The sequence below is a fragment of the Phoenix dactylifera genome, chromosome 7 (assembly GCF_009389715.1).
Source record: "Phoenix dactylifera cultivar Barhee BC4 chromosome 7, palm_55x_up_171113_PBpolish2nd_filt_p, whole genome shotgun sequence".
Lineage (NCBI taxonomy): Eukaryota > Viridiplantae > Streptophyta > Magnoliopsida > Arecales > Arecaceae > Phoenix > Phoenix dactylifera.
The window spans coordinates 9,284,928-9,293,759 of NC_052398.1; the positions used below are offsets into that span (position 1 = coordinate 9,284,928).

General features: G+C 36.4%; 1 long non-coding RNA gene and 1 other non-coding gene across 2 annotated transcripts; one reads left to right on the forward strand and one right to left on the reverse strand.

Annotated features, from left to right (window-relative positions):
• Positions 1-524: 524 nt before the first annotated feature.
• Positions 525-597, reverse strand: TRNAF-GAA. Its single transcript has one exon. It is a non-coding gene; the product is annotated as a tRNA-Phe (tRNA).
• Positions 598-3,888: 3,291 nt separating this feature from the next.
• LOC120111423 lies at positions 3,889-4,824 on the forward strand. Its single transcript, XR_005512615.1, has 2 exons — positions 3,889-4,146; positions 4,227-4,824. It is a non-coding gene; the product is annotated as an uncharacterized LOC120111423 (long non-coding RNA).
• The last annotated feature ends 4,008 nt before the right edge of the window (positions 4,825-8,832 follow it).

Here is an 8,832-nt window from a genome sequence, read left to right on the forward strand (position 1 = left end):
ATGAGCAGAAACAAAAAGATGAATCAAAAGAGTTCTGCACCATGAACTTTGTACCGCGTATATCACTTAGACAGACCTCGGAAAGTAACGTAAGCAAGAGTGAAGAAATAGAATAAATATAAAAGAAAAAGCGAAATTCCGAAATAAAAAGGGATTGAATTTTATTTGTACTGTGTCTGAAATGCATCCTGTCTATTCCTATCCTTTAACCCCCCTATACTTTTTTTAAGTTTTTTAAAAACTTTTTTTTTGATATATATATGAAAACTTAACACTCTTTTTTGAGTGAGAGAAAGCATAATATGAACAAACAAGAAAGAAAAAAGAAACAAAAAAGGGAACATAATCCCACTTTAGTTCTTTACCATAACCATACATATATTTTTTACCCATCTCTAAAAATAGAGGTATATATCTATACGCTAGATGAATAAGTATGTATCATGCTCTTGACTATTAACGAATATATATCCTGATCTGTCTCGATTAATTTGTATGAATATCTATCCGATATATTATTCATGTGTCAGGAACCAGATTTGAACTGGTGACACGAGGATTTTCAGTCCTCTGCTCTACCAACTGAGCTATCCCGACCATTTCCCGTGCATCATCCTATCCTAGTAGAGTATTTGTATCCATGTCAATTAAAGGGACTAAATCTAAATAAAGTAAAGTATTAAAAAATTTTATCTAATAAATGTAAGGATAATGATATGGACTGTGAATGATTCAATAATAGAGATTCCTTGCCCATATATGTTCATTTGTACGGGTATCGTATCTATCCAAATTGGGAGCCATTTGTACGGGTATATATATATATATATATATATATATATATATATATATATATATATATTAAAAATTTTCATATTCATATACAAAATGACATGCTAGTGGTGGTTTTCCTGATGGATAAACAAAAAATTAAGCATTGTTTGAATAAGTTGTTTGAAAGAAATCTGAAATGTATAGAAGTACCATACTTCTGCGAATATATTTTTATAGAGAAAAGTCTGTTTCCCTACGCAGAGCTCAAAAATTGAGCCTGGCAAGGAAGAAGTATGAAAACTAGTCAAAATAAACCCAAATTCTTTCGGAGAGAGAGAGTAGCTTAGCAACAAACTACGGGCCATTTCATCACCGGAGTTACAAAAGGCACAAGCATGAGGAAGCAGTCAGCCTCTTTTAAGAAGATTATCAGCTGTTAAAATTCTGTTATTGAGGACTGACCACAAAATCTTTACCATCTCTCCGGCACAGGCTTTCCAAATCTTCAAGAATTGAGGCGTAGAAATACCACCAAAGTCTAGAAAAATAAAGAAAGATTGGACAGAAGCAGTCCATCTCCAAACCATTCTGTTGATATGCAGTGATAAGATCATTCTGCTGAGAGAATCCAGAAGGTCCCAGAGTTCCAAAGCAAGATTCCGAACTAGACTCCAACAAAAATTAAGCACCCAAGTATTAGGATTAATTCCCATACTTCAGTAACAACATAATTTCATGAAACAACTTCCATTTGAAGGATGTAAATTTTTAGATTTTTGAAGAGCACATATTCAAATATATGTGTGTGTGCGCGCGCGCGCGCATGCAAGAGGCCTAATGGAACTAAAAAAAACTCGTCCAGTCCAGCCCAGTTTATATAATATTCAAGGGGGAAACTTTCTGGCACGGAAATTGGTTCCTGTGTTCTGGTGTCGAGGTTTTTTATCAGGCTGGGGTCACTATCTCTCTCTTCCAGAAAAACAACTTGAAATTAGAGTTGGAAAAACTGAACTTTTGGGGAAAAAAAAATCTATATATTGGGAAAAAAAATTAAAATAATAAAAATATTTTTTAAAAAAATTGGTTATGTTTTCTTAAAAGAATTTTCTTTTCCTTTTCCAAAATTTTCTGAATGATCAAATATTTGCTAAAATGACTGCAAAAAGATGCATAAATCGAGAGTTCCGATGCCCACCATGACTCTTCCTAATCTATCTTTTAGCCTTTTGAATATTTCTTATGAGAAAAAGATTTAGCCTATCAATTTCTAGAAAATAAGTACACATGCAGCGCAAGCAATGTTGAACATGGATTTTTAGATCTCACGGGTATTCTGAGTTTCATGCTCTTACTCATTTGTGGCAAAATTCATGAGAGCCACTGGATCCATTCTGCAATTCATGTGCAGAAGCAGAAATTTGCAAGATACATAATATCTTTCTTTGGATATTAATTGCCAAGTGCAGTCTAACTTCTGACCCTCTTTCAAACTCCACCCAATTTTCTTCAAAATGAGACCTAACACCATTGAATCTACTAATAGTTGATATGGATCCAAAGAATAAAAAGTTAGCCTGCAACTTCCTTTATGTCGTGATTGTTTATAGCATGTCCAATATAGTCAATACATGTGTATGTAGGTATGTATGAATGTATATATGTATATAGTCCAATATAATCCTACTATATATATATATATATATGGGGTGGGGGGTTTAACCAAGAGCAACTGTACTTTTTGTTGTAGTGCGAACAATTGAAGATAAACTTCCAACCAAATTAATTCATGGAGGAGACAAAGGAGAGAGGATTGGTTGTGCCAGGGTGCTCACAACTAGGGGGCAATCAAATGTTTGGTGACGCATTGCAGGTGGAATTCTACCTTGGAAGCAATAAGCATAGGAGTGCCTAAGGTGGGGGCGCCTCTATGGACAGACCAACCGGGGAGTGCGAGCCAGAGTGGACGAGAATGAGATTGTGAGAAGGGATGGCACCGAAAGATGTATGAAAGTGGTGTGGAAGGCGAAAAGGCCATAGAAATCAATAGAAATGCAAGTGGAGGTAGCTGGCTGTGCATTGATGGAAGACGGACCTTTTAACAAGAACAATGATTTTGTAGTAGACTAGCAGCTAAAAGGGATCTGAAGAAACATAATGAGGGTGTCGAAGTTACTGAAGTTGGATAAAATATATATAAGTGATATTATTTTTTCTTATGTGGAAAAAAAAATAAAAATAAATAACTACAATCTTTTTAATCAGGGATTAGGATTTTAAAAAAATTATGAGAATTCTCTATGGTGCAGCTCATGCACCACGGAGTACAACCGTATATGATATGGTACATGGTTGTGGATTGCCTTATTTGATGGCTGTCCATCTTTTGATAGCAGTCATTCATAGTGATATAGTACTCTACGATGTCGTGTGTGCACCACAGAGTATCCATGCTAAAACAAAATAGAAAGGAAAAGAGGAGACAAGCGGAAAGAGCAGTAGTTATTCCAAGAGGAGTAACACCATCCTTGTTCTACACTTCTACTTTTTCTTATCCCTGAAGCAAACCTGGCCGTAAGGATGGACATGAGGCAGGATCTAATCAAAAGCTCTAAGATCTTTGACGGAGAAGACAAACCCAAACTTGTTCTGCCAACTTCATTGTCATACATGTCATTCACATACCAAACGCATCAACTACTTGGGTGGGATGATGGAGTTGAGCATCGCATTCACATACCATTAAGCTGATGTTCTTCAGTGCTGGAATAAACAAAGTGCGGTTGATTTTGTCAAATTGCCAGCTTTGAGTCTTTGTGAAAAATGGGCACTAACTAGAATTAATGCTGCCGTACCATGTTTTTTTTTTTTGGGTCTACGCATGATTCATGCAATTATGCAAGATCTCACTCTTGGTGTACCTCAGGTTGCACTTTATACCCCTTCTCCATATATCTAGGATCCTCTATGATGCAGGTTTCGCACCTGCAGAAATCTGTATATCTATTGAGAAATTTGTATTAGAAATAAAATTTGAATTGCTTATTCAGTTCATGACACTGGTGTACTTTATATACAAGTTGAGCTCCCAGATATAGTAGAATACAACTAGGGCCGGCCCAAGCCTTAGGCGACCTAGGCGGTCGCCTAAGGCCCCGGCCCAAAGGAAGGCCCCCACCTAGAGTCTGTATCTACAGTAAATTGCAATCACTGAGCCAGAGCAGCAGCTACGTCGACAAGACGTGGGAAGATGAGGGTGTCTAGAGTCGTCGTCCGCCCGTCCCAATCCCATCACCCACAGCGAAAAGCTATAAACCTACGCTACGCCTCTGGCAGCCTGGCTCCTCTGGGCTCTAGCACTATGCCTCTACCTCAGTTATTCTCTGGATATAAACATACTCTTCAACTCTTCTGCATCTTCTTCCTCTGCTCCTTATCGTCATCCTCTTCTGCAGTTCTGCTTCACCGTCTTCGCCTTCGTCGTGACCAACAAGGGCGAGCGGGCGAGGTCGTCTCCGGCCGGCCACCGGGGTTACAACTTACAAGGAGTACCACTGACCGCGGGCCCCTCCCCCCTCCACTTGCAGTCAAGAAAGGCTTCTTTTGTGTGAGCAAAACCCATTCCAAACTCTCCCCACTAAAGCCAAAGAGCAGAGCAAAAGGAGAAAGAAAGAAAGAAAGAAACACTGTGCTTCTTGAAAGCAAAAGGGAGGTTGCATGATGCCGTTGGACCCCATACGAAATTTGTGAGGTGCCCAAAGGGCTGAAGTGGAGCTGCAGAAGAGGAAGGAGGTCATGCACTACGTCACCCTTCATGAGATCTATGTCATCAACAGCAGGTTTGGACCGTTTGGTGAGCTCGCTTTCTCTCAAAAAAAATTTTTTGTTCCTTTTTCTTTTTAATAAATGCACTGTGTTGAGATGGTGTACATTTTTTAGTTTTGGGGTTTGAGTATTCTAATTTTTAGTTGTCTGGACTTGTATTGTACATGATATGTTTGCTTTTATTCCAAAGAGAAGTCTTTGGTTTTTGGCGCTTCAGTGCCACTCATATATAGAATTCTCGGGCTGTTGAATTAAATTAAGTCGGTTGCAAGTCAGCCTTTAAGGTTAAAGGTTCCGCTGTTGTATTCTTAAACTAAAATATAAGGAGGTAGGCTGACTGAAAGACGTGAGTGTAAATTGAGGAAAAAAATACACTATAATGGTAGGAAACGCAAAAACAAATACACCATTTTAGCTAGCTCTATGACAATGAGTAGATGTTATGGAGTAATTGAAATACTTCCTTAAAATTTTGCACTTATTAATTATTTTTATTATTAAAAAAAAGGCCTCTTTTGGTTAGTTCGCCTTAGGCCCCTAAATGCATTGGGCCGCCCTGAATACAACAATAAAAATTCATGATTAATTATGGAAAAGATACTAAGGACCAGATATAGTATAATACAATAGCAAAATCCTATAATTTGAATATTACAATCAGATCCCATAATTTTTAGAGATTGATATGAGCTGATATACCAAGATTATGCATGCAATATGTAGCAGCTATGACATCCAATATCGTACATACTGTAATAGGTGAGATTGTGTATGATATTGACATCTCTAATACTCTCTCTCAAGCTGATATCTCAAGTTATCACTTTGAAAGAACTTGGTTTGGATTATGCCTGCTTGTAGTTTTTTCCAAAAGACATGACAATCTATTTCGATGTGTTTTGTCTGCACATGGAATACAGGGTTAGCAACAATATGAAGTGTTGCTTGGTAATCACAAAAGAAAGACATAGGTTGAGGGTGGTGAAAGCCCAGTCAGATAGTAAAGTTTTGAGCCAAACTAATTCACAAGTGGTAGAGATCATTGATCGATACCCAGCTTTAGTGGTGAAGTGAGAGATGGTACTTTATTTTTTTATGCGCCATGAGATGGGGCTATTAACAAGAAAGATACAGTAACCTATAATAAAATGGCGAGTAGTGGAATAAGTCGCCCAATCAGCATCACAATAAGTATTGAGATGGAAGCTGTTCGAAATATGCATGAGGATACCAAAACCAGGGCATGATTTGAGGTATCTTAAGACTCAAAGAGCAGCATCCATATGTGATTGGCGTGGTACCTGCATAAACTGACTAAAAAAATTAACAACAAAGATAATATTTGGATGAGTGATTGTGAGATAGATCAAATAATCTATCATATGTTTGTATAGTCTAGGATTATGCAAAGGTTCTCCAAAATCAAGTGATAATTTTAAATTTTTCTTCATCAAGGTGTGTGTTGGTTTAGCACCTAGAACAACTGATCTTCAAAAATATCTAAGGCATATTTCTGTTGAAAGAGAAAAATACAATTACTGGAGCGTGCAACTTCAATGCCTAAAAAGTGTTTAAGTGTTCCAAGTTCTTTAATTCGAAATTAATCTTAGAAGAAAGATTTAGTGGAAGTAATGAAAGAAGGATCACTATTAGTAATAAGTATATCATCAATATAAATAAGCACAATGGTGATGTTGCCCTTGGATTTGAGGGTAAAGAGTGAATAATCAACAACTGATTGAGTGAAACCGGCCTGAAGTGGTGCAGTAGAGAATTTAAAAATCCAATTATGGGAGGCTTGTTTAAGACCATATAAGAATTTGTTGAAGCGATACACTAATTGTTCTCCTTTCTCTCCCTTTCGACAAAAAACCTGGTGGCAGTTCTATATAAACTTCTTTATTTAAATCACCATGGAGGAAGGCATTATTGACATCAAGCTGGTACAAATGTCATTATTTGGTGGCTACAATGGCAATAAGACAACGAACCGTGACCTACAGGAGTGGAAGTTTCATAGTAATCTATGCCTTCAGGTTGAGTGTAGTCTTTAGCAACAAGTCTTGTTTTATATTGTTCAATACTACCATCAACTTGTATTTGATCTTATATAGCCATTTGCATCTGCTGGCATATCTGTCTGGCGAAAGTGGCATCACGGTTCAAGTATGATTAAACTCTAAGGCCTTAATTTTATTGGTCATAACGTCATGCTAGTGAGCATGGTTTATTACTGAGAAAAAAGACTTGGATTCCTTAGAAGAAAAGAAAGAAGCTAGAAAAGCATGGTGAGAGCTAGAGAATTTATCAAAAAAAAAAAATGAGTGGATACTTAATACCTATCATGAGGTTGTTTTGGTATTGGCAAGAAAATGATAAAACTTAAGAGCACTAAAAATCCTGAAGCCACTAGGGAGGATGTTAGATCCTTATAGAGCGTTTTAGAAGTGGATCGACGGATGTTTCAAGAAGTTCAATTGGCTAGATGGAATCTTAATTAGAAGTGGAAGAAGGCCGAATAGGTGAACATGGAAGTCGATTGAAGGAGTAGAGAAGATAGGTTCATTACCATTATTGGTAATATGAAGAAGAATTGGTGATTGGGAAGAAGGGAAAATATGAGATGTATTGACAAATGAAAAAACCGATTCATGGAAAATAACATCCCTACTAGTGAATATTTTTTTCTTAAGTAGGTTATACATGCAGTAGCCTTTTTGGCCATAGGGATATCCTACAAAAATGCATTTATATGCGTGAGGTCCAAATTTATTTTTGGATTGGATATGAACAAAATAAAGACACCCGAAGATATATAAATGGTAGTAAGAGGATTTTTTTATCAAAAGGCATATTATGAGGAGATTTACCACCTAAAATAGGAAAAAAATTGATTAATAAGATAAGCGGCAATTAAAACACACTCACCCCAAAATTAGATTAGTAGGTTGGCTTGAAAACATAATGCTCGGGCTACTTCAAGGCGATGTCTATGTTTGCGCTCAACTACACCATTTTGTTGCGGCGTGCCAATACAAGATATTTGATGAATAATTTTTAAAGAATCAAGATAAGTTTGCAATTGGTGATCCATGAATTTCATCCCATTATTACTTCTAACTAGTTTAATTTTATAAAAACATTGGTTGCCTATAAGAGCAATAAATTTCTTAAGAAAATAAAATTTTTTTTGTTTGAATCGCATGAGAAAAATCTATGTGCAACATGAAAAGTCATCCATAATTGTTAAAAAATAACGTGCACCAATATAAGTGGATTAGAATAACCTCTCCAAATATCAATATGAATAAAAAATGAAGTAATAGAAGTACTTATAGAAAAGAGAACTCTATTTTGTTTAGCTAGAGGACAAACAGTATAAGAATCTATTTTATTTTGAAAGTAGAAAGAGGAACAAAAATATCTTGGGCTAAAACCTTTACTCTTGGAGTTGATGGATGACCCAAACAAGTATGTCAAAGACTCAACTTGGTGCAATAAGCTGTAGAAGTAGAAAAAACTAGACCGTTGTATTAGTAAAGACCATCCTTATTTTTACCCAGACCAATTAGCTTCCTCGTTGATAGGTTCTGAAAAATATAGAAGTCAGAAAAAAAAGATGGTAACACAATTATGTTTTTTAGTAAACTTACTAATGGATAATAAATTTAAATTACAAGTGCGTACATAGAGAACATATTTTAAGTCAAGATAAGGAGACATTTTAATAGTCCCTTTTTGGATTATTTAAACTATATCTCTAGTAGATAATTTAATAGATTGACGAGTTGGTAAAGATTAAAGTGATAAATAAAATATTAGGATCGGAGACCATGTGGTTAGTAGCACCTATGTCAATTACCCATGTCACAGATTGTGAGTTGGAAGGAATACTTGTCATGTTGATGGAAGTAGTGGTTTTGTTGATGTTTTGGATAGCAATTGGACATACTACTTTGGTGTGAGCTAGGGCCTAATAGATGAGCCAAGAAGATTTTTACTATTGGCAACGTGATTTGCAGCATGAGTAGGGGTTTTAGTTCCTCCATGGTAGTTTGAGTAGATATGTAATTTATAACAAGTGACACGTGTATGACCAAGATTATTACAGTAATCACAGTGTGGTCATGTTTGACCTCCTCGTTGGTTATCGGAGTGACTTAAATCGTGCTCGTCAAAATACGAGACAGTCATGGCGGTGCCTTCAAGAGACTGCATAGATTTGACTTGCAATGC